This window comes from Camelus dromedarius, chromosome 12 (assembly GCF_036321535.1).
Source record: "Camelus dromedarius isolate mCamDro1 chromosome 12, mCamDro1.pat, whole genome shotgun sequence".
NCBI classification, from domain to species: domain Eukaryota; kingdom Metazoa; phylum Chordata; class Mammalia; order Artiodactyla; family Camelidae; genus Camelus; species Camelus dromedarius.
In genome coordinates, this window is record NC_087447.1 from 36,550,724 (window position 1) to 36,578,342 (window position 27,619).

Consider the following 27,619-nt stretch of genomic DNA (forward strand, 5'->3'; position numbering starts at 1 on the left):
GTAAAGTGGGAGACATGCTGCCTTCTTCTAAATAATCTCATTCATTTTTCATGTAGATACTATTTTTATACTGACCATTCTGTTCACAGACAGATCTCTTAAAGTGTTATTTCAGAGGGTAATAAAGTGTTAGCAGTTGTGAAAATGTGTCAAACTTAGGCAATTCTATCTCTGATTTACTATTCTGCTGCCCATGTTGGCAGGGGAGAAATGGCAGGTCTAGGAAATGTAACATTAATTCCTCCTCTTCTGACCCAGAAATACCTTGATCTTGACCATCTATAATGTGTTAAAGTACTTAGGAAATGTTATATTAAAGTGTAAGAGTATACTTCCCAGTGGATGTGGATAAAATATAAAATTGTAGAATGTTAAAGTGGTAGTGACTTTAGAGGAGATCTGCTGTAGCAGTTCTTGAACACCATCTACAGCCAGGCAGGTTTTAACAATCACTTCTGGAGCTTTTAAAAACCTGGAAACTCCTGGCCCACTCAAGGAGATTCCAGTTTAGTAGGTTTGGGGTGGGGCCTAGATATTTAAATTTTATAAAAGCTTTCCAGGTGATTATATAATCAGTTAAGTTTTGGTACAACTTTAAAATTAGTGTAAGAATTCTTTCTACAGCATCCCTGGCAAACAGTCATCCAGCCTTAACTCTGACAACTCCAGGAATATATCTCTATTTTGTGAGGCAGCTTATTCTATTGCTTTAAAGATTTGTCTGGACTGAGCTAAAAATCCACCACCTTGTAATTCCCACCCACTAGTGTTGTTCTTTCTTTTGGAAAGAAGAAAGAGAAACTAACTTTCAATCAGTATTTACCATATTACACTCACTGTGCTATCTTTCCTTTGTTGTCTTGAAGATATTAAATGAGATACTTCCCTTAGCTGCAAAATGGATTATCAGAGTAGATAAGCAGCTATCAAAATGTGGTCTATGGACACATAGGGACCCCTGAGACCCTTTCAAGGGGTCTAAAAAGTCAAAACTATTTTCAACATAATACTATGATGCTATTTGCCTTTTTCACTGTGTTGACATTTACACTGAGGATGCAAAGTGATTTTAGGCAGAACTGTTGGTGCCTTAGCACAGATCAAGGCAGAGGCACCAAATTATGTTAGTAGTCATTGAATTTTTTAAAATCATGGCCACTCACAGAAAAAAAAACACCCTAGTTTTGATTAAGAATGTTGTAGATAAAGCAGTATAAATTGTTGATTTTATTAATTCTTGATGCTTAAGTACATTTTTTTAATACTCTGTGATGAACTGGGAAGTATGCATAAAGCACTTATGCTCCCCATCCAAGTACTGAAGTTATTGTGAGGAAAATCACTTGTAAGATTGAGTTGCAAGCTGAACTAACTGCTTTTTTTAATAAAACATAATTTTTACTTGAAAGTATGACTAACAGACACACAGTGGTTATTCAGACTTGGATATTTGGCAGATATATTCTCAAAAATGAGCAAAATGAGCCTACCATTTTAAGAAAAGCAACTGACACTATTTGTTATCAATAATAAAATTTGAGCTTTCAAAAGAAAATTAGTTGTTTGGAAAACTTGTAGCCACAACCATCAGCTTGATGCTTTCCAATATTTAAAAACTTTTCTGCTAAGTTTGGTGGTGATATTAACAAATGTGATTTTTAAAAATGTTGAACAATGAAATGTCAATGTTTTGAAGATCTGCACAACTTAGTGAACTAATGTTTTCCAAATGAACCAATGCATGATGTTGCACAATCATGCATAAGTAAAAGATACATTTAAAGACATGGTTTTTAAAGTAACAGAATATAAAAAGTTCATTGATAACAGGTTTTGGATTCAATATTACAGTGAACCTTTTAGAAACTATGACTTGCCAAATTTTGATATAGTATTAAAGAAGAATAGCTACAATTATTTTGAAAGGCTATTAAAACACTCTGCCTCTTTCCAACTTCATATATATGTGAAGATGGATATTTTTCACATACTTTCAGCAAACCAACATATCACAGCAGATTGAATGCAGTAGCACCTAAGAGAATCCAACTGTCTTTTCTTGAACTAGGCATTTGAGATATTGAAAAATGCAAAACAATGCCAGTCTTCTAATCTTTTTGTTTTGGAAAATATGCTTATATTTTAAAATCATGTTATTTATGTTGCCATGTAATAGGTTTATCACTAAATGATTGTTATTTAATCATTTATTTTATTTTAAATGAATTAATAATGAAAATTTTCTCAGCTTTAGTTTCAAATATAATAACTTGATAAATATAACTGTAGCTCTTTGAGACTCTGAATAAGTTTTTAAAATGTAAAGGAGTCCTGAGACCAAAGAGTTTGAGGACCTCTGGACTCGACGATCTCCAAAGTTCATTCCAACTAACTATCTTTAGAACATACAACCATTCTAATATAAAATGTTTCCTCTAAAATTTTTAAGCCATTCTCCTCTGTATGCTTGCCAATGTCCCTTCTAAACTGTGGACCTCAATACTGAAATTATATTGAAAATGTAGATTAAGCTGCATAGAATACATAGATAGGTGACTAGGAGTAGGCTTCAGTGATAACTATCGTTGGAGATTTTTAAGATTAGGGGAAGTTCTTATTTCTATGAGAAAATAGGTTCTTGTTCCAGGAAAGCAGAATGTTGCACTAAGTAGCATCTAAGTTACCTTCCTTGATACATCAGAAATACTCTTCTTTTGCCTTAGGAGATATAAATATCAGTAAGTAAAACCTCATTTTCCCATTTACTATTGTGATACTCTTAATCGTTAGCAATTGCATTTTTAAAAATTTGGGCATTAAATTAGTATCAGTTTCCTTTTTTACTGAAGTATAATCAGTTACAATGTGTCGATTTCTGGTGTACAGCATAATGTCCCAGTCACGCATATATATACATATATTTGTTTTCATATTCTTTTTCATTAAAAGTTATTATAAGATATTGAATATAGTTCCCTGTGCTATACAGAAGAAATTTGTTTTCTTAAATTAATTTATATATATAGTGGTTAACCTTTGCAAATCTCAAACTCCAAAATTTGTCCCTTCCCACCCCCTTTCCCCTAGTAACCATAAGATTGCTTACTATGTTTGTGAGTCTGTTTCTGTTTTGTAGATGAGTTCATTAGTGTCCTTTTTCTTTTCTTTTCTTTTCTTTTTTTAAAATTCCACATATGAGTGATATCATATGGTATTTTTCTTTCTCTTTCTGGCTCACTTCACTTAGAATGACAATCTCCAGGTCCATCCATATTGCTGCAAATGGCATTATTTTTTCTTTTTTATAACTGAGTAGTATTCCATTGTATAAATATACCACAACTTCTTTACCAGTCATCTCTCAGTGGACATTTAGGTTGCTTCCATGTCTTGGCTATTGTAAATAGTGCTGCTGTGAACATTGGGTTGCATGTATCTTTTTGAATTAGAGTTCCCTCTGGATATATGCCCAGGAATGGGATTGCTGGATCTTTGCAAGATGAATTTCGCATTTCATTTTTTATATTCATTCAAATTCTACATAATTTAGTATGTTTATTAAGAGAAAAAGAAAAGCTAAGAATGATAGAGTTAAAAAACACGGCTTCAGCCTAGCAATGCTATACACAGCAAAAGATAATAGTGAGGAGGGTTTTGCGTTTTTTTAAAATTGATGCAACCTGGAGGAGAATAGTAATTTTAATGTAAAATGACATTTCCAGGAAAACCTATTTGAATTTGCACACATAATATTTTTAAATGTCTCTCTAATTTTTATTTTGGTGTATAAAAGACAAGGCATTGATATATTGATGTATTTCAAGTTAGTTGAGAAAGTAAATGTTTTAAAGTAGTTTGTTTTAACTTCAGTGGCTCATTATGTATAATATTATTAAATCAATGAATCAGTCTTTGACTTGAGTTTTAAACATGTGGTGTTATAGTTTAATGTAAAGGTGGCAAAATTTTGTTACAGGTGTTTTTGGAAGCACTCTGGTACGTTAAAAAAATGCCTTTGCTTATTGACTCTCAGAGTTGGAAGGTCATTTAATTCAACCACAGTTGATGCTTGACCCTTCTTGCTAAAAAAAAAAAAAGGAGTTCTGTGTTTAAAAAAAGAAAAATGGGTGTGGCTTAAAGATAGCTTTAAGCAGGATTTAAAAATGTAGCTTGAAAGCTTTTAAAGTCCTATTATACAGGGAGGTGGCAGTGTTTTTATTTGCTGTTTACCTTTGATCTATTACCTATTTTTGGTAGAGTGGGACATGCTTTGTGAAAATGTTTATGGTTTCTTCATTTGATGTCAAGATATTTGTTTGAAGTTGCCTTATAATTCAGAGGTTTTTCTTTTAGTGGCTAATATTACTGTTTGGCTTTTGCTGCTAGATTAATAGCAAATTAGCCTGGATTTGGTGACTACTTTAGAATATGTAAATGATATACTGGCTTTTAGAAATAGTTTTATTGTTTTGGAACAAATTGGACCTGTTAAGCATAACAAATCTAAATAATACCAACTCATAAGAATAAAAAAAAGTGTATCTCATTCAGTGTTAATATTTTTGTTAAATTGTACTTTGTGTTTGTGTGTGTGTGTATGTGTACACATTTGATTTTATATAAGCTGGTTCTTATACATGTATTCTTTGTTCAGTGATATTTTGTGGCCATCTTTTTATGTCAATAAAAATAGATTTATATCATAATTTTTAGTGACTACAGGGTAGTGTTATATATATGTACCATAATTTACTTTTGCAGTTAGTAGGTTATTTCTAATTTGGGGCTGTTATAAAAAATCTGTAATGAACATGTGTATTACATGTATATATCTTTTAAACATTTTTGTGATTAGTTCCTTAGGATAATTTTTGGAAGTAGTGTTTAAAACTCAAAGGATATTGATATTAAAAATTTTAACACTTTATGTCAGATTACCAGAAAAGTTATATCCAATTTATAATCCCATGAATGGTACATGAAACTGTTTATTTTTCTACATCCTCCAAATACTAGTTTTTGTCCAGTTTACAAAATATTTTAAAAATATTATAGCTGAAAATATTTTATTTACATTTATTTGATTATTAGGGAGACTGTACATATTTTTATTATTGGGCATTTGTATTTCTTCATTTGCACATTTCCTCTTTTTATTCTTTGTGCATTTTTATTTTGAAGTATTTGCAGCAATGTACTTTTTATTTAGTAAACTAAGAATGTGCAAAAGATTTGATGACTAAATAATATGGAGGATGTCATTATCATGGTCAGATATAACAGTCTGTTGTCCAACTTGGATTATTGCTTGTTTGAAAAATCTTTGAGTGGAAAGGCCATGATTAAAAAAAATATTGATTTTAAAATTGAGATATAATTGACACTAAACATTATATTAGTTTTAAGTGTACAACATAATGATTTTATTTATTTTAAAAAACTTCCATGTTCATACTGTCCAATGCAGTCCTTAACACATGGTCACTATTTACTGAATGAATAAATGAACTAATAGAGGAATGGAACAATCCATGGTTACTGGGTGTTCTGAAGATTCGTTTTACTAAACAGATTGTGATTTTCCAGAAAGATGGAAGATAGAGAAGAAAATGTGCTGCCCTCAAGAACAAAGTGGCTACCTTTATTTTGTAAATGTCTTCTTAGAACTTTTCTAGTTCTTAAAGAAGTAGCTTCCTTCAAGTTGTATATTAATTCTTGTGAGATAATTCTTAATTTTTTGCCCATCATAAAATGTTGCTTGTTTATTCCTAAATTCTCTGCAGGAGGAGGTATGCATTAAAGTCTTTTTTTCCTTTTTTTATAATAATGAACTCTGTGATTTTGGAAGCTTGTACTTTTTAACCTGTTTGCTGTAAAATTCACCAATAGTGTAAATCAGTTGATAATGAGATTCAAAGTTGTTTGTTGTTTTTAATATATGCAACAAGACTGAATTGATATGACAGATGAGATTTATTGACTTCATATTGACATATATTAAAATATTATTTGCCCTGAATCTCTGGAATCCAACTTGTTCCAAATATAAAGTATCTCCAGAGTTAGAGATCTTAACTCCTAATGAGTCCAGTGATTGAAAAACTGAGACATATGTCAGCCACACTATTTTCTGGATGCATTTTATTCTATCCCCCATTGTTTAAATGCAATTGAAGAAATGGGATGTATTGTGTATATTGCATAATTTTAATCTGTACTTTTAAAAAAATAGTTTCTAGAGAGACAAGGTAAGATCATTTTTTAAAAATGTGAGTACTTAAGAATCTTTTGGATTCTTTATGAGTTTAGGCTTTTGTATATACAGCATTTTGCTATAGATTTATTTTGTGGGTAACTTCAAAGTTATAATTTATAATTCAAAATTGGATAAAATGTGAGAATAGTTTATATCAGAACCAGTATTCTTTACTGGCTTTGAATAGTACACAAAGTGTGTCCACATAGGGCTCTGTGGAGTCCGAGGTAAAACTGCTCTTCTGAATCCCAAAATATCAGAAAGCCATGAAGAGGAAAAGGGTGAAATGCCAAAAATAAATGACAGAGCTATCTTCCTCTGGTCAGACTCTCCTGTACTTCTCGTACCCATGGAAGTAGGCATTACAGAGTTGCTAGAAACTGGTGAAACTAGATTGGGGAAGCCTGAGACACCATTCCCTACAAAGAGAAGGAGGTTTGGTGAAGAAAACTAATGGATGTATTAGCCATAGATACTTAAAGCTGTCCAGATGCCCCAGACTTTATCAATTCTGACTAGAAAATGGAATAAATTATCTGGGTCACTTAGGCAAAAGCATATGGAAATCATAGGAGCTGGGGAAGGGCTGAATTATATGTTTATTTCATAGTGCAACTTAATTTCAGATGCCAGTACCTAATCTATTATAGCCATTTGTGCTATAAATGCCATGTTGGGAGTAATAGTTCCTATAAGTGATGATGATCTAGATCCATTTTTTTTCCAGAATGAATTTTATTTAAATCTAGTTAGCTAACTAACTAGGTTAGTTAACCAACCTAGATGTTTACTGGCTTTATTTAAAATATGTGGGTTGAATCAAATCAATCCCCAGAGTCTAGGAAAGTTTCTGACCTAAATTAGGAATCCAAGTTCCATTATTATTTTCAGTTGAACACTACTCATATCCATCCTCACATTTTGGAAAGAATATGGCCTTTGCAACAAAGTTTCTTTGTTTTCATGGAACTGAAAATGTGCTGTATTTAGACCAAACAATAAAAATAAACTACCAAACTACCTTCTAATGCATGGGGGTTCTGGAGAGAGGAAACCATAGATATTTAGAGGCATAAAGTGAGTCATTGTGCTAGTTAAAACTTTACAAGGCTAGCTCTGTGTGTTTGAGTTGCATCTGTTACCTCTTCAGCCAGAACGAAAGTGTGTGCAAGCAAAAGAATTTTGGATTGAGTTGTGGCTCATACAGAATGCACTGTATACAGCCTAAGCATCTAAATGGGTTTCATATCTTGGGTAGAACAAAAACTGCATCTTTTCATATTTATTATACCTACAAGGTGTTCCTCTTGGACATATCCAAAATATTTTCTGTGAAGTTAATTTATTTTAACTTGCAGACAGAAATTAATCATGTTTTCAAATGTGACTTGCAAGCCTTTATCCCCTTCAAAATTTTCTCCCCTTTTCTTACTTACTTATATTTTTAAACACCTACTTTATTACTGACAATTTTTCGAAAAAGCCATAGTGGATGGAGATGTTGTACTTTTAGATGTAGATGCAGAACAATGAAATAATTGTTTCTTTTGGTATTATCATTCTCGGAAAAAATTGTTAGGGTAGATGGGGACAACTGCCTGAGTTAAAAATAGAATAATTTGTAGCCAGAATGTATTCTTTAATAAAGCATGTAAATGCAATTTACTTATCCTTTTTTCCTTTCATTTTCTATCTAAACTTTCAGGTCACTTTCATGAATTCAAAGGCAATTTACCAGTGAATTCTGGGTGCTGGGCTGATTTTTTTGTGCGTATTTGTAAGTATTGGTTTATTTATTACTCCTATTACTTTTCTTATTGTGTAATGAAACAGTTACAGTGTTCTTAAAGTACTGTTTGTTTTTTGTAAGTGTTTTTAAAAAGGAGTATGGGAAAGTATCAGCTGGTGAAAAAAGCCTCAGTTTGTTGTTATTTCCAATGAAATAACACAATAGCTGGGGTAATTACAATGGGCTGAAAGAATAAATATCTACTCTTTGAAGACAGGACTCAATTGTAGGAATGGATTACCTTAAAGGGGCTAGTCTATATACAAATGAATAATTTACCCTGATAACTTCGTACAGTCTTTTTGCTTGTCTGGTCTTGAAAAGTGCTGTGTGTCTGTACTCATTGAAAAGACGTGAGATCATACAAAATTCAAAGAGCTGTCAGTATATGAGGATATTATGTAAGAAGGAACCAAAGACTTATTTAGTGAATGTATAATGTATATCAAAATTGGAGTGTTCCTGCCTTCTTCACCATCCTCAAAACCATTATATTTAAATGATATTTTGAAGAAACAAAGATAATTTTTCTCAGGAAAGAAAGTCAATTTCAAGAAAAAAATGGAATGAACCTTAATGATCAACTGAAATACTTTGAATTGTTATGTACTGATTAATATAAAAGAAGTTTAGAGTATGTGACAGGTATTAAAATGCCTGTGCATATATAAGACCACATTTAAGTAACTTGAGTTTAACGTATATTTATATGTGTACATTGTTGTAAACCATTGGCATCTAAGGTGATCTTTTACATTTGATAATAACAAAGACAGAGGAAAATTTTCCTCTGTCAGTGTACTCTTATAAAGGAGTTTTAGATAATATACTTCTAGGAAAGTATTTGAAAAAAAGTAACATTATAAATTAGAGTTTAAATGCTTCAGTATTTAAGCAGAGAGCAGTGAAAATTAATTTAAAACCAGCTTTACTTTTCTTTTTGTAGTAGCATTGATTGGGGCAGGCATTTTTAACCAACTTAAAAAAAAAGATGTGCATATTAATATAGTTGAATATATTTTGCATATTTTTAATGCTTAAAGAATGAATAAGATGTTATTTTTATGAAACTGTCAATCCACATTTTATTATTTGAAGACTTAATTCTTATGTAAAACACAAAATATTAAACTGTGTGGTTCATTTGGATTAAATACAAGCTTTTAATTTGTGCAAGGTATCATAGTGCGGATTAGGAGGCAAAGAAGATGGAGAAAATAATGTAAAGTATCTTTGAAGGAAAATATCTCAAGGAAAAGGATGATTCCAAGGACCTGAGCTTATTTTATTTGAAATCTGAGTGAAGGGAAATAATGCTGAGCGGTCCAAATCTGGTTGTTGCTTTATTGTTTCTTTTACTTCCTTTCTTTCTTCTGTCATATCATTCAGTCATTCCCTCTATTAAGTTTTTAGGATAAATAAACTTTAAAAATGATAAATACAAGATAATTAACAGCATTTCAAACAGGATGGCCTTAATTAAAATATGTAGTTTACATTTCTCATCACCCAAAGGCTGTTTCCTGAATTCTTCACTTCTTCCCCGACCCCCAGCCCCTGAGCAGACACACACAGACTAGCTTTGAACAGAGGTGATCCAATTAGCTAAGATTTTTTTCTTGTGATGTAACAAGGGAAGAGGCTAAAAACAGAAGAAAGGGCATTGCAGGGATAGTTTTCATATGGTTATTTCTGGAGTTCAAATTTTAAAAAGCTCCAAAATCTTCTAGTCAGATTTTGTCTAATCACTTAGGTAGAAACCATATTAATCATACAGGCCTAGTCTTCGTTTTCCAGTTTTGAGAATGTCCGTATGGTAGTTTAGGGCATGGAGTTTGTTGTTCCTTTGGTCAGTGGTCTCAAGCTTTGTTAGGGCCATCTCACTGTGGAACCTTCTTATTAAAGGAACGTAGCAGGTTATTATGACTAAGAACAGTCAGATAAAATTAACATGGCATCCAGAATGCTTGAGTTCTCACTTCTTTCAATTATTGCAGAAACTGTCCACCACTTACACTGAATGGTGAGGCAGCTAAAACAATAGAAATATTTATCTAGTCTAGGCTAAAAACAAACAAATGGGAATAGTGACAATGGCTTCTTTTAGGAACTTTAATTTCCATGTCTTAGAACTGCTTATTTGCTACATGATCTAAGGCAGAAAGTTATACCTCATGGCCGTGGGAAGGTTTCTTAGTAAGGTGTGCAGAAGTCGATCTCTGCGATAAGGAAGGTGGGATATTGTTTTGCACATTCATAATGAATAGGCCACACCAAGGGTGTTTGAGAAGCGATTGGAATCTTACCTACCCACATCTACTATCTAGGTTGGAGTAGGAAAACATTGGGAAGGAAAATGGTTATCTTTTCAAAAGCCGAAAGCATCTTATTCTATTTTTTTTCTCTTAAAAAAAAAAAAACCTATCTTTTTCTTTTCCCAAAATAAGCATTGTATAAGAAGATTCTGTTTTGCATGCTAATATCCTACATTTAATTTTTCATCTCTAATTAAAAAATAATTAATTCTGACCATTCAGTTTTACCAGGGCAATAAATGATTGGTTAAAAACAGCAACAATAACAACAACAACAACAACAACAACAAAAACAGAGATAGATCATTAGATAGCCTGCTTTTTCAGGTTCCCGAGCTTTGAAATTTGATACTGAATTCCCTTTTATAAAATTCTGTCTCTGTTCATGATGTCTAAGGGCAATCTTTTCCCTGAAAAGGTCCAAAAATATTTTATTGTCTGGTACAAAAAGTGATGGTTGCTTAGCCCCCTGCTTAGGGTAATAATAATAATATCTTAATTTGGAATAACACTTGCTTTTGCAGACATTAAATTGGCTAAATTTTGTGAAACTTATTATCCTCATTTTTGCAGAGTAGCAGGACTCAAACCGTGGGATTCATAGTATAAATGCAGTGCTCTTTTCATAACACCAATCTATCCTCTCTCAGAGAGTATTTTGGCTCTCTTTCTTTTGTTACTTGATCACTATCTCAGTCTCTACGCAGTTGCTATACAAATATTTTTGAAAAGTTGAGGTAGAGTAAGTCAGGGAGGAGATTGTGGAGATCCTTCTACCGCTTTATTTCCTCATGTTCCTGGATCATTTACTCCTCCCTGACATTTTCCTATCCCCCTATTCCAAAACTGCCACATGTCATGCTTCAGCTGAAATTTTTTGAATTGCATAGATTTTTTAGGAAACAAACAAAAAGAATCATGAAATCATCTCTTTGTGGTATTTTAAAATGGAAAGAAATTTGTTTCAAACTGAGCATAGCCCAGACCAAAGCTCGCCCTCAGTGAGAACATCTGTGCTTTTAAGGACAAGTAGGTCTAAGTGCATTATCTCTAAAAAATATTATTCCAGGCTAATCTTGACATAGAGCAGGTAAATAAAAAAGATGAGCTGTGAAAATCCACAAATAGGGCTTGAATGCCATTTTCCATGACAACGGGAGCTGCCCCATGAAAGCATTAATGCTGGGAATGTAAGGAATTTAAAATTGTGCCTTCTCAGTTTTACAGTTGTGTGCTCATGTTAATTAGAGATATACTGACATTTGAAGTATCTACATTAATACACACAGCTACTATACATTTGTGAACTGTGGCCAGAAATCTACTTTAATTGAAAGCAGTTTGCTAATCTGAATGTGTATATCCATTACATTTTAAGCTTTTACGTTTTATATACTAGTGCCCTTAGATACTTGTTTTTTCTGCTCTTTATACTTTCTGTTTCTAATTTATACCTGAAAGGACAGCCTAGTCTATTTTTAATCTCCTAGAGGTGTTTTGGAGCAATATTGCTGGAATTTTGAGAAAAAAAGATTTTTAATAGTGTCTTTTTATTTGCTGTAGTTTGAATCTTTTTTCCCTCTCTGACTTTCTAAATTGTTGGTTTTTCTTGCAAACCTTTAAGATGGCCTGACACTGAAATAAGGTAGGATTTAGGTTTATGGAATTTGCTTCACTGGCTATATTTAAGCACTAAAGAGCTACTCTTCACCATCACACTATGGTTTTAGCCAGAAAAGCTCAGTATTAGAGACCTTGATGTGATGAACAGTGAAGAGGCATTCTAGTTTTCCTAATGTAGCTGAGATTCATCCTTCCCTCTTGATGTCAAACCATGTATTTTAATTTTTGATTTTAAAATATGTTCACAATTGCTTGATGACTTTTTGAGTCATCTTTAGTCATAGAGTTTTTTCTTTGTCTGTCTTAAAAGAAGATCTTATATCTATTTTTTGCAAATTTGTGTTTCTTAAGAATCTGCCTGTCAGGTTTTGTAACCCAATTGTTTCGTCCTTTTTGTTTAATGAAACTTTCACACATACTTTTGGACCAATCCCTGTGTATTACACAAGACCAGTTAGAAAGAAGTTTCCTTTTTGTACCATCAGAAAAAGTTGCTCTAAAAAATTCTAATATTCTGGACTTACTTCATTAAACCATTTTACTGGCACCATTAAACTACTGAGACCTGGGACCTTTAAAACTTACTCAGTATTGTTATTATTATTATGGCCTATTTTACCCTTTATTACATTTTTTCACTATACTAAGTTCCTCTGTTCTTTATTTTTTCATGTTGCTTACTACATATTGTGCCATCACAGCACATTTAGTAATTTCAAGTTAATTGCTCAATTATCAGTAATAGTTATGAAGCACTTCAAACATGCGCAGTGGAAGATTTTAAAAATTTCAAAATAAGTTGGTGTGTTATAATCTTAAATGTGAAACATGCCAATATCTGCAATCATAAAAATACACTGCCTGAGCTAGGCATTTCAGGGAAGGCAAAAACCTACTCTTAAAATCAGGGCTTTTGTCTGGCACTGAAGTGTTTCATCTTTGCTAATTTCAAACAACGTATCTAAATTTGATCTTGGTTTCCTTTTCAGCTCTAAAAATTTGGATGTGGTCATAAGGGAAAAGGGAAGTAAAAATGTATTGATTCTGTTCTAATGTTTTACTGGAACCTCAAAATCACGATGTTCACTGTAAAGTGGAATTTGGTGTGAGGTGGATCCATATTGGAAACCAATCAAGGAAGCTGACTTACTAAAGAAGGAGAATGATCTCTTTATAATGTTTCTGCACTCATTTACACAATCCTCTAATCAGAAGACAGTGTTAGAGTGAAGGTATTATGTTAATGATTTATTTATATTGAAAAAAAACCCCATGAGAACAGTGACACTTTGGGGAATTTTTCTATATCCTACTCAGTAATATTCTTGGATGCCTTCAAGATAACTTACACATTATGGCAAAATAATTATTGTAACTCTTTTGGCAACTAGGCAAACTATCATTAAATTTTGCATTAGTATTCAGTTTAGGGTTTTCTCTAAACTAATATAGTGCCAACAGCTCTTTTTTAGATGCTATAATGGTTCTTTCACATTTTTATGGTACTGTAGTAAAGCTGAATTTACTGGCTACATTTGAAGGTGGAGTAGAGCAGCACAAGAGTCAACATTAAAATGATTCAGTGCCCGTTGGAGAAAAATTCTTCTTAACTTGATATTGGAAACAATGTGGGGCTTGAGGGCAGTTTGCTAAGAATGGCTAATAAATCTGAGTATTCCCCCTAAAGCTGTTCTCTGAACTTGTTTTTAACCAAGAAGATAGGTTTAATCGTCTTTCAGTGTTCTTACATATTTTTATTAATGTTTAAAGGAATTAAACGCATATAGAGAAGGGGAAATAAAGCCATAATTTGAACTGGGTGGTGGTCTCAAGTATAGGAAGTGAAGAAGAACCAATAAACGCATTAATTATGTACAGCTAACTATTATTTTATAATATAAAAATCTATAAAGTGTGAAATATAGTCTGTCTATAATTCAGGAAAAAGTAAAGTCAGTGCTTTACTCAAGCATTTAGATAGAAATATTTTAAGTAACTATTCAGTTTATAAAGATTGTTTGAATAATCAACAAAATCGAGTTCATTTTGTTGTAAACTTGTCTCTACACATCATTCTCAGCACATAGTTTGTCTGAAGTACATATTTTATGTTATCTTGGAGTATGGATATAAATGCTTATCATTTCACCAAATTTTTGCCAGCTCCAAACATTAAAATGTGAGCTAAATGTTACCAGTAAAGATAAAAACATTTTCCGCATTCTCTTCTCTTTTTCTCCCTTCCTTCTCTCTCCTTCCCTTTTGCCCTACTCTCTCTTGTTCTCCATATTTCTTATTGGAGTTTTTCAAAGATGCAAAGCAATTATTATGTAAAAAGATTAATTTCCTAAGCATTACCTTCTATACATGACTGGCAGAAAGACTTATCTTTAATGTTTAATCAGTCAGAAGTTTTATCCACATGATCTAATGCTTGTTTTTTTATTATTATTTGTTTAGAAAGTGCTTGCAAGAGAAAAATAAAGGTGGTCTCTAGAGTAAAGCCTTAAAACTTGATTTATTATTGGAAAGTTTGTGTGGGTGGAGTTTTCTTTGGATATAAATGGTACTGGAGTTAGCTCTTTTTCTTTTCAGCTCACACAGTTTCATATAAACTTAAGTGAATGAATTCATTAATAAAGCAGATTTTCTATTTTTATTTCATCTTTGGGCTCTTTTATACCTTTGGAAAATAGAAGCACAACAAAAAGGTATGTTTGACAGTTAATTATTGTTTTTACCTTTTTGACCCATGTATAGTAGATAATTAAGCAATAGCATTAATGGAATCCAAGTCTGCACCCCAAGTCTGCATCCAAGTCATAACTCTCTACATTAAGCAGAATATGGATTCTTTTTTTCCTAAAGCTATGGTGGCTGGTAACAAGCTTATGGCTTGGTTTTAATTATTGCTGCTAGTATTCTGAGTTTCACTGAACAAAGTATGGAAGAAATACAGATGTCATTTTCTTGTAAATATTATTTCTCTTCCAATAATACATATATATGGCATCATCAATTAGAATGGGTTATTTTTAAGGTGAGATTGGTTATATATAATTTGATATCTGATATAGCAGTAGGTGCACACACATGGAATGGTTGACAACTTTAAGGGTTGGAAGCATTCTGGGCTTTGTCCCTGGTAGTGACAGTATGTGGAGGCCACTGTTGATTTTGTGATAGTTACAGAGAATTTTTTCCCTGGACTTGCAGTCACAGAATAGATAGCTGCAAGACAATATCTGGGGGAAGACAGAGAAAGTAAGGCATGAAAAATGTGGGTGTAGACAAGAGATCTGAGTGTCAGAAATCTTTGAGGTCCTAGAGATTTCTGAGGAGAAGATACATGGTTGAACAAATGGAAGAAATACCTGTCCCTCAAGTTTCACAGCCGTAATTGAGGAGAGGAGATAAAACGCAGAGAAATTAGTGAAACAGGAAATGACTGAAATAGGAAGTTTTTGTAAAATCAGAAAATGGATTTGAGGATTGTTTTTTAAGATGTGGAAATACTTATTTGGCTCAGACAGTAGTAACTTAAAAGGAGTTATATGTTTTTTTTTTCCCTAATCTGTTTCAATTTTGTTGATTTCAGTTCAATGTATTTTTAAGGACAACTGTAGGAATTTTAGGAAATGGGCACCTCCCTGGTTAAAAAAAAACAGTAAGAATAATTTTGCTTTATCTGGGTAAAGATGAATACACACACAAACATACATATATAAATATAAATATAAATAAATATATGAATACAGTCATCTTATTATCACACTCTATGTCTTATATTGGAGACCTTTGGAAGAGTTTCACTGTAACTATCACCAAGTAGCACCCTTATATCTTCTAGAAGAAAGAATCACATGAATTAGGTTTCAGTTATGGTATACGATGTTTTTAGTTTTGGAGGTTGGGAAACTCTTTGAATCACATTTCTGTGAAGTGACTTTTAGTGTAATGAATCTTTCTACCTTTCCTATCTCGTTCCACTTCCCTTCTTCCTTTCCTTTCCCTCCATCCTTTCACTCCTTTCTTTAGTTTAGAGACAGTTTTCAATTAGTGTGTATGCTTCTTGCCAAGCTGTAAGATAATACCTAACATGTGTTCATTAAGTTATATACCTTTTTGATTAAGGACTAGAGTTCTGATTGAGTTTCTTGTATGAACTAAGAGCACTTGCATTCGTTTTGTGCAATCAAAGGAACTAAGGAACTGTTGGAATTAGTTTTACTACTGTGAAGTGAAGATAAGATAATTGGAAAGAAATTACAGTCTTTATTGACCCAGAAGTTTATGAAACCTGAATTAGGATTTGTCAGATTTTAAGGCTTGTTGAGTGTTTGCTCCGTAAGAACAAGATAGAGGAATAATTATGGTCTAAAGGAGAATTTTTAAGTTTTCTGAAAGACTTCCTACAGTGAGATATTATATACAACCATATACTTATAACCTTAAGGGAAGTCCATAGTTGTGTTTTTCTGGTGAGTCTTCTACATGGGATGAATCCCTCTCAGTTCTTGTTGTAGGTTGTTTCTTGAGAATAATTTGACTTAGGCATAAAGGGGGTTAAATATCCTTTGCAAACAAAAGGATAAAATTTACAAATTATCTCAAGGATACTAAGCAGGAGATGAAACCCAGATATTCCTGAAAGAAAGTCGTGGATTGGCCAAAAGTACGAGTATACAGAAAATCAACAGAACAACAAGCTGTGCAGCAATGTGAAGTGTCTAGAGTGAACAGGCTGCAACTCTCCTCCAACAGCACCTACCAGTGCTCTAGCCCTCCACAGTTTCTGTGGCAGGAGAGGAAGGGGAGGGAATCAAGGGTCTATATTTGGCAGAGAAGTTAAAAACAACTGTTGCTAGTGTTAAACACCTGTATGTTCTAGGAATTGTGCAAGGCACTTTTATCTTGTTGTTTTTAATCCTTTCAACAAATCCCCCGAATCCCTGGTTATTTTCTCTAAATTCCGATTTACCTTTTGCCTTCATAGCAATTAAAATAATTATTAATTATCATGTATTTGTATGTTTATTTAATGTCTATTTTCTTCACTAAACTAAAGGCTCTGTCAAGACAAAGACCATGAATATTTTGTTCAACCTGTATACCCAGTTTCTGGCACAGTGAGTGACATGTACTAGTTCCCAATAGATATTTGTTGAATAAATAAACAAATGAACAGCAAAAAAAAAAAAAAAAGATAAAGGGAAGAAGGAAGGAAGGAATGCAAGGGAGAAAAAGGCATAACTGGGATTCAGACACAGTCTCTTTGACTTGAGAACACATCTCTTCCCACTCTTGAACACCAGCGTTTCACTTTTGTAGAATATTCTTGATTATGAACTTATCTGATAAAATTTCCTTAGGTTCAGCTGTCTTAGAGCACTTCAAATCTGTTTACATCTTATTATGAGAACTCTTACATCTTATCCTGAGACTGAATGCCATGAAAAAGGGTGTCCTGTCTTTTTCTCATCCTGTTGGAATATTACAGCCAATTTATGCTAACAATTCTCTCCAGAAATACAGACTTCATATTCTAGATATTTGGGTTTCTGTTCCTCCTACGCAAGAAGTGAATTTCTCTTTCCTTCTCTGAGACTGGCCCTTAACTTAGCTCCTTGTGCTGCTGAATTGACTTTCAGTAATGGCAGAGGGAGTGTTGAGTGCCCTGCTGAGTTTGTTGCTGGAGGAGATATGTGTCACTCTTATTTAAAGAGAGCCTGTGGGAGGAGCTGGGCTCAACCCAAGGGGCTCTTATCCTGGCAGGTGCCAGGCACTGGGGCTTGGTTTGGTCATTCAGCAGTGATCTCTTTCCATTTACCTCATTTTGCTGCTTCAATTTTTCCTTGAATTTTTCTTGACAAATATCATTGTTAAGAAGGTTTTATTTTAATATTGGGTTTTTTGCATAACACTGTTGATCATTTTCATTTCATTTTATTCCCGGTGCCATCTTTTGAAAACTTTACTGTGTCCTTCCATTCTATTTCCCAGAATGGGAGGAAATGTAAGACTATAGAGAGTAAATGCAAGCTTTGCCTAATCTCAGTGCAGAAAGGTGTCATTTTAGTTAGTCTTTCAGCAATGCTAGTAGCCTTGAAAGCATACATTTTTCAGGCTGTTTAGATGTGGTTAATTCAAACAGGAAGTGTGTATCTCCCAGATATATTGAATGGAGCCTAATTTAAAACTTGATATTAAGTGTCCTATATAAATTCCCAAGAGGGTACAAGAAATAGATTTCTGTAATATGAAGCAATAACCATCTTTACTGGACCAAACTGATAATCTTGGAAGCTCTGGCCATCTGGGAATCTATCATTTGAAGCAGCCTGGCCTACTTGGAAGTTAGTATCTTAGTGAGGAGTGATCTGAGCCATTAGGGTCTTCACATTGGATGGTGTAATCAGTGGTCAGTCTAATCTCCAAGTTGCCCTCTGAAAACTATTTAAAGATGTGATTATCTGTTTTCCCAGTTATGGTAAATCCTTTTTTGGTAGCAAATATTTTCTTTCAAGGAGTGTGCTTAGCATCTGTTGGAAATTAATTCAACTCCACAAATATATACTGGGTACTGACTGTATTCAAAACATTAGATGCTGCATTAGAAACAAATACAAATGTACAGAGGTCCTGCCATCAAGAACCTTAGCATCTAAACATAATTATTAAACTCTCTTACTGCTTTTTGTGTCCCTGTGTCTAACTCAGTGTGTGGCTCAAAGGAGGGATTAATGAATGTTAATTAAGTTACCTTGATTATTGTAGAGGAGATTTGTAATTTCCTATGCAGAATATGTTAAGTGCCTTAATAAAGTAAAAAATAGTACTCTAGAGAGTGTGAAAGAATTAAAGATACATCCTTTTAAGAAGAAGGACCTTAATTTAGGAAGCAGACTTTTTGATATTCTTTGAAAATTGAGTAGAATTTTTTCAGTGCAATAGAGAATGAGGAGAGAGGTGCATCCTGTTGGTGAGGGGAATAGCACAAGCATGGGTATGGAACAGATAGAAGGAAGCAGGGAAGCATGGGATAGGGAACAATGAGAAGTCCAATTTGACTGAGGTTCAGGGTATGTACAAACTAGAATATTTAGTATTATCATATCGTTGTGGCCCGTAAACCTAAGCTAAGGCATTTGGTAGATCTTAGGGGGCCATCAAACTAAACAGTCCAGTGGTATGGCAAGAATGTTGCTTTTGAAAAATTAGTTCAGCCAGCAGTTTTTAGAATAGATTAGAGGGGGAAAAAAGACTTTAACTAGATAAACACCTTGTAAGGATTATTACAATAGTTCAGGCAGGAGGTAAGAGGTTTAAACAAGGATGGGTATTTTAGAACAGAACATTAGAACAGAAAGAAGTGACTTTGCCAAAGTGGCATCAATAAGACTGGTTGGATTATATGCGGTGGAAAGTATGAGGAAAAGAGGGGAGTCAAAATTGCTTATTGCTTCTCCGTGTTCCAGTGATTCATCACAACATTGAATTTTTGAAAAGGCAGAGGGAAAATATCATGCCAATTATCTCTTGTCAGGGCTCAAATCCCTTGCATCTCATTGGTTAGAAACCCATTGAAAATCAAGGATAGTTTTTTCTTCCCATGGAGACCTGGGAGTAAGGTATGTTTTTAAGGGAATGAGAATATACCTAAAGATAAAATTACTTTGAGGATTTAGAGGCATAACATAAACACAAAAGATATTAACACTAGAAGCTCAAGTGCACAGGCAGAGCCCTGTTGATTTCAGAGGCGTAAGGTAAAACCATGAGTGAGAAAAGTGAAGATACTGGAGATTATGGCATCCCTATCAGGTGGCTTTCACATGGGGATTAGTACATGACATCTGTGAGGAATAAAACAGGTGTGCACAGAGTTTCGTTACTTTTAAGACTCTTTTAGACAAAGTGATGACTGTATCTCCCTGGTTGTATCACTACATTCTGTCCTTTTCCACAGAAGGTATAGTCACAGCAATTATTACACTTTGGATATAGGCCCTCTCTACTTGTCTCTTTCAAGGGAAAAGGAAATAGTGCAGGAAAATATATTCATAAGTAAGAAAAGACATTAAAATAAGATTTAAAAAATAGACTTTCTCAAGAAAGTGAAATGAAGTCAAGTTTATTTTGTTATCCTCATTACCTTATCATTCAGACTGACACTAACATGCATGCGTTCATTTACTCATTCACTCAATAACAATATTAATTCAGGACTCTTGTGGACTCAGGGAAGAATTTAAAATGGTAAAGGAAGAATTAAAACCCCAAAACAGCTTTTGAGTGCTTTCTGTGAATTAGAACTGTATTAGATACTTCATATTAGTTTAAAAACATACCGTGTGGAATTCCTGCCACCCCTGGTTGCTGCTGTGTACTGGCTATGATCTAGTATTTGAAATATATAGTTTGATAAGTTTTGATATAAGTATACACCACGGAAGCCATTTCCAAAGTCAAGATAGTTTATATATCCATAACCCCTAGCGGTTTCTTAATGCCCCATCACAGTCTCTCATTCCTACCTGTCCTTGATCTTTTTTCAACCTCATCCCCAGGCAATCACTGATCAGCTGCCACTGTAGACTGCATTTAACATTTTTTAAATGTAAGTGGAATCACACATTATGTACTCTTTTTTTGGTCTAGTTTCTTTTATTCAGCACAATTATTTTGAGATTCACTGAAAAGGTACATGTGTTGTGCTTGTCAATAATTTATTTTTTAAATTGCATAGTATTTTATTGTATGGATGTATCATAATTTGATTATCCACTTAAGTTCTTTCTAGTTTTTGGCAGTTACAAATGAAGCTGCTTTGAACATTTGTCTTTGGGTGGGCGTATGCTTTCTTTTCTCTTGAGTAAATACCTAGTAATGGAATGGCTTGGTTACATAGGTGCATGTTTAACTTTATAAGAACTGCTAATTTTTTCCAAAGTGGCTTACCATTTTATTTTCCTACTAGCAATATGTAAAAGTTCCAGTTGCCCTACATTCCTAATAACAGTTGGCATGTTTAGTCTTCAATTTTAGCTATTCAAGTGGTTTGTAGTGGTGGCTCCTTGTGGTTTTAATTTGTATTTCTCTAATGACTGATGATGTTGAGCATCTTTTTATATGTTTATTTGTCATCCATCTATCTACTTTGTTGAAGTGCCTTTTAAATCTTTTGCTGTTTTTTTTTTTTAGAAAAATTGGAGTTGTCTTCTTTTTTATTGAGTTGTAATAGTTGTTTATATTTATTTTAATTCAGATTATTTGTCAGTCATATGCGTGCACATATTTTTTACTTGTCTGTGGCTTGTCTTTTAATTTTGTCTTTTGAAGAGCCAGTGTTTTAAATTTCAGTGAAGTTTATTGCTTTTCTTCCGTATTTCATGCTTTTTGTGTCACATTTAAGAAATTTTTGCAAAACCCAAGGTTAGATTTTCTCCTATGGGTTCCTTTAGAAGTTTTATAGTTTTAGTTTTTAATTTAGGATTGTGATTTATTTTTAGTTAATTTTTGTAATAGGGTAAGATGAGGTTTGCGGTTTATATTTTTGCCTATGGCTGTCCAGTTGTTTTAGTGCCATTATCTGAAATGATTATCTTTTCCTCCATTAAATTGCCTTGTCATTTTTGTTGAAAATAAGTTGACCATATATGTATAGGTTCATCTCTGGAGTCTATTCTGTTCCATTGATCTACTTGTCTATTTTTTTTATGCCATTATCTTGATTACTTGATTACTATAAACTCATAGAATGAGTCGGGAAGTATTACCTCCTCTTCAATTTTCTGTAAGTTTGTGTACAATAGGTACCATTACTTTTGAAATGCTTCAGAGACCTCACTAATGAAACCATCTGGGCCTGGAGTTTTCTTTCTGAGAAGGTTTTTAACTACAAATTCAATGTCTTTAATAGATACAGGGCTATGTAGGTTATGTATTTCATCTAAATTATATACTTTATTTAAGTGCATTTTATGTAAGTTGTTTAATCTATTGGCATAGATTTGTTCATAATATCTACTCATTATAATTTTAATATTTGTAGAATCTTTAGTGCTGTCACTTCTCTTATTTATGATATGAGAATGTAAACAGCATGAAATTTAATATTACTTTTCTGTTTTATATTTTACTGATTTCTTTGTTTAGTCTTATTATTTCACTTTTCCTGCATACTTTGGGCTTAAGTTGCTCTTCTTTTAGGCAAAAGCTGAGGTCACTGATTTGAGACCCTCATTTTCAATATAGGTTTTAGTGCTATAAAATTTACGCTTTAGCTGTATTCCATACATTTTAATATGTGGTGTTTACATTTTTATTCAGTTCAGAATACTTTCTAATTTCCTGTTTGATTTCTTCTTTGATCCATGTGTAATATAGAAGTGTTATTTTATTTCCTAATATTTGCAGATTTTCCAGATATCTTTCTGTGTTGCATTCCTAGTTCTTTTGTTAGTTGACAAGTTCTATCAATGTAAACTAGATAAACTTGGTTGACAATATTGTCCAGGTCTTCTATATCCTTACTGATTTTTTGTTTTCTTGTTCTGTTATTAATTAAGAGAGATTTTGAGATCTTTGATTAAAATTCTTCCTGAAATTTTATTAGTTGTCTTTCTTGTATTTTGAAGCTCTATTAGGTAGAAACATGTTTAGGGTCATTATGTCCTCCTAGTGAATTGACCCCTTTATCATCGTACAAGAATCCCTTTAGCCATAGTAATAGTCTTTGCTCTGAATATAATTTGTCTTATAGCCAAAGCCGCTTTCTTTTATTAGTAGTGCTGTGGTATATATATATATTTTTTTTTTTCATCTTTTCACTTTTAAAGTATTGTGTCTTCATTTTTAAAGTGAATTTCTTGTAGCCAGCATACAGTAGAGTCTTGCTTTTTCATTCAATATAACAATCTCCCCCTTTTAATTTGGGTGTTTAAACCATTTACATTTAATGTGATTATTGACATGGGTTGAGTTTAAATATATATGCTCTTTGTTTTCTGTTTATATCATCTGTTCATTATTATCTTTCCCCTTTTTCTTGCTTTCACTTTAATTTACTGAGAATTTTTATGATGTCATTTAAAATCCCTTACTGGCTTGTTAATCCTGATTCTTTTTTTATTTTATTATATTTAGTGGTCACTTTAGTATTTATAACAATCCTTTACCACTTATCACAGTCTTACTTCAAGTAACATTATCCCACATAAAATATGACATGAGAATTTTGCAATAGCATACTTCCATTTCTCCCTCCTGGCCTCTATGCTATTGTTGTTGTACACATTACTTCTATACATGTTACAAATCTAAAGGTAATTATTTTGCTTTGAATACTCAATAATATTTTAAAGATATTTAAAAAATTTAAAAAGTATTTTATGTTTACCCACATAATTACCATTTTTATTGTACTTTATTTCTTTGTTTAGATTCAGATTTCCATTTGATAATATTACTTTCTACTTGAAGGAAGGACCTCTTTAATATTTCTTGTAGGCTATATCTGCTGGTGAGATAATGATATTTCCTTCACTTTTTATACTTCTGAAAAATCTTTATTTTGCTAGGTGTAGACTTTCAGATTAATGTTTTATTGTTCTATAATTTGAAAATACTGATTTATTGTCTTTTGGCTTGCATTGTTTTAAAAAAAAGTCTGCTGTAATTCTTTTATATATTTATCTGTATATGATGTGCCATTTTCCTCTGGCTGCTTTCAAGATTTTCTTTTTATCATTGGTTGTAAGTAACTTGATTATTATGTGCCTTAGTGTAGTTTTCTTAATGTTTATTGAGCTTGGGGTTTTTTGAGATTCTTGGATCTTGGTTTATAGTTTTTACCACATTTAAAAAGTTTTCATCTGTTACTACTTCAGAATTTTTTATTCACTACTATTCTTTGTGGAATCCAAATACACATATATTAGGCAGCTTGAAGTTGTTCTTCAGTTCATTGATTCTGTTCACATTTCTTCATCTTTTTTTTCATTCTGTTTCTGTTTCATTTTAGATTGTTTCTATTGTTAAGTCTTAACATTCCCTTGTCTTTGTCCTGCAGTGTCTAATCTGATTTTAATTCTAATCCGTGTATTTTTTTTTTAAATCTCAGGCATTGTATTTTTTATTTCTAGTAGTTACATTTGAGTCTTTATTATGTATTTGATATCTCTACTTAGTATGTTTAGCCTTCCTTTAAGTTCCGTGAACAAATAGAATGCAACTAATAACTATTTTAATATCCTTGTTTACTAATTCTATCTTCTGTGTCATTTCTAGGTTAGTTTCAATTGATTGCTTTTTTTACTTCATAATGGGTGGTATTTTTCAGCTTCTTTGCATGGCTGGTGATTTTTTTATTAGATGCCAGAAATTGTGAATTTTACCCAGTTAAGTGCTGAATTATCAGGAATCCTATAAATATTTTTGGACTTTTTTTCTGGTATGCAATTAAGATACTTGGAAATAGTTTGATCTTTTCAGTACTTTCTTTTAAGCACTGTCAGTTGGAACCAACACAACCTCTAGTGTAGGGTTGCTTTTCTGCATTGTTGAGGCAATACTTTTCTGAGTACTCTGCCCAGCACTGACATAATGAAGTTTTTCACTTTGATGATGGGAAACTGAATTATTCCTGGATTTGTATGAGCTCTGGAGATTTTTTTCTCTGCTCCATTTAGGTACATCTTTCCCTAATCTTTGTTAGTTTCCTCACATATGTGTGCTTATCAGTGATTGTCTAAATTTTTGTGGAGGATTCTCTGTAGATCTCTGGAAGTCTATGTGCAGGTCTCTCCTTTGTTACTCTGTGTTACTAACTCCAGCCACGTTGGCCTCTTTAGAAGCCCAGATTTATCTTCTTAATTCATTGAGACCATTAGGCTCTGCCTCTGTACACTGCAGTTGGTAATTTCTTTCTTGAGGCAGTAAACTGGGACAACTAGAGGGATGACCTCATTTGTTTTTCTTCTCTCAAGAATCACTGTTCTTCATTGCCTGATATTCAGTTTCTAAAAACTGTTGTTTTCATATATTTTTTCCAGTTTTTAAGTTGTTTAAGCCAGAAGAGTAAATCCAGTCCCTGTTAGTCCATCTTGGCCAGTAACAGAAATCTCCACATATAGGAAGAAAATATATGATATATATTAAGCATGCAGTATATTGAGTGCTTCACACATTGAGAAAGTATTCAGTAATTGATCATTAATATTGTCATTTCTCTGCCTGCATCCTGTTCAATAAGCCTTATTTTGTATACCACCTTCTATATGAAGCTTTCCAGATGAATTGTTACTCTTTATTTTTTGTACTCACATAACTTTTTTTTATACTTTCATTTGACACACATCTACATTATAAATTTTGGTTTATGTGTTTGCTGTTTGTGGTAGATTGTAAGCCCTTAAACAAATAAGATCTATCTTGTTTATCTATCCTTAGTTTTTGGCATCTAGTAAATGCTTAGGTATTTGTTGCATAAATGAATAGTCAAGACACCTTTTATGAAATATTCAGGAGTAGAATTTTTGATTAGGAAGGAAAAAGAGATAGTTTAATAGTATGATAACATTTGAGTAGAATGAAGGAGAGAGGGGGTAAGATTTGGGGATTCCAGAGAGCAACATGGGAGCAGAAGGTGGTTGGTTGAGGTTAGTAATATATAATAATGATAATGATGATACTAGTAAATACTACTGCTGCTGTTACTACTACTACTACTACTAAAGTTACTGTGATGGTGAGAGAGGATAGAGGAATATAGCATGGACAATGAGAGAGACATACTGTAGTGTGTCAATGGAACGATTTTGTGATACCTTCAGCACCTTGCTATAATATAGATGGTAACATTGGTGACATTACATAAATATATATTGTGTGAATCAGTATAACTTGAATTGTAATAGAGGCTTTTAAACAAAGTGCTGAGAGAAAATAATATACTTTTTGGAGTAGGTGAAACTTAGAAGGAGGAGAGGGGTATGGATTAACTGAGAAGAAGCAGAAAGAAATTCTAGGTAATGGAGAATAGCATAAAACCAAAGAATAGTATAGGCTGTAAATAAGTATAATGTAACATCAAATGGACCTTGGAGCTGAGATCACTAGGGCTTCACTCTTATCTCTGCCATTTGGTGTAACTCTGGACAAATTACTTAGCCTTTCTGAGATTCAATTCTCTCATCTGTAAAATGGGTGTTGTTGTTGGAAAGATTATATGATGCATAGAGAAAATTTATTTTATTTCTGGCAGATAGTGGGTCCGATAACTATTAGTTTCTTCTTTTTAGACATTCTATATCTTCCGATGAGGAAAGAAAAATGCTTCAAGAAGGACTTTGTGACCCCTCATCACTTTGTATAAGAGCCCAGGTATAATATATAATTTGTGAGTGTAACTAATGTTCCCATTTATTTCCTATTTCCATGGCAAATGAGGATTGCATTGCATTTTTGTGGTCCAATACTGAGGCCTAGGTAACTTTAACACCCAATTTCTTTACATCTTCTAGTTTTAACTTGTGTTTGTAACTATTGGGATTATTGGCTAAATTTTACATACAAATGAAACAATTTTACTACTACAATTCAATATTTTTCAGGAATGTTTCTATTTATAGGGAACATATCTACTGAATAAAAAAATGGAAAGATGAGTATCCGAAATCCTAAAATTTTCCGAGTTCTGAAACCACTTGTATTCTTTTAAGTTATTTATTTTACAAATAAAATTAGTTTCAATTTTAATTTCCCATCATAGAATTCATATAATATAAGGTACAGAATCAAGTTTAGAAACCTTTGACTTAAAAAAATAATTATACTTTAAATCTCCAATTGGCTTATAAAAAACCATTGTTAATGTGCACTTACTCACAAAATATTTTGGATGTATGGGGATTTTAAAAGGGATTCAAGCATAACTAATGCCATGTAATATTTTATTTTTTCCCTCAAGGGAAAATTCAGGACTCTTCCAGTTAACTAACTATGTGCTTGGTTAAAAGAACTAAAGAATTTGCACAGTTAATAGAATAAAAATTGATAAACCATAGTAGTTTTGGAGCCAATTTTCAGCACTGTTTTTGGTTGTTGAATACTTCCATTGATACATACAGCTCATATGTATAGTGCATAATGCTGCTGATCCTGCCAAGTGAAGAACCACCTATAGTCATCTGCCTGGATCTCAACTGCTGGGTGCTGAGTTGGCAAGGATCTGGCATGTGGTGGCATCTGACTTCATTTGCTGGTTTCATTATAAACTGGTTCTTTGCATTTATGAACCTTAGTCTGGCCTTGATGACAGTTTGCTTGGTTGAGAGTCACCTTATTTTTAGTTTGAGACATGTTGCCTCCAGGGTGCTTGTAAACATGTTGAGAGGCTGAGTTTTGATGAATCTTACAACAACAATATTAATAATATTAATAGTTCAGCATTTGGCAGTATTATGGATATTAATGCATTCATAGTTCACCTTGACAAACCTGGGCCCAATCACGTGTGAAAATGAGTTTAGTCTTCTAATTTTGGTTTCTGGTGAGTATTTTTATACTTTTTTTCAAACTATAGGTGAAATAGAGAAGATATTGATTGCTTCTTAGAAATGCAAGATTCATAGC

The 27,619-nt window shown here is 32.9% G+C and overlaps 1 protein-coding gene across 3 annotated transcripts in view; it reads left to right on the top strand.

Annotated features, from left to right (window-relative positions):
- The window catches only part of SOX6 (SRY-box transcription factor 6), a 556,086-nt gene that overhangs the window by 93,140 nt on the left and 435,327 nt on the right, over positions 1-27,619 (top strand). For 2 of the 3 annotated variants that reach the window (XM_064492548.1, XM_031459958.2), the window contains exon 2: positions 7,962-8,033. The gene's annotated coding sequence lies outside the window, so the exon portion shown is untranslated. Of the gene's footprint in view, positions 1-7,961; positions 8,034-24,357; positions 26,369-27,619 lie in introns of those variants that run through there. The other variant, XM_064492549.1, reaches the window with a different exon arrangement.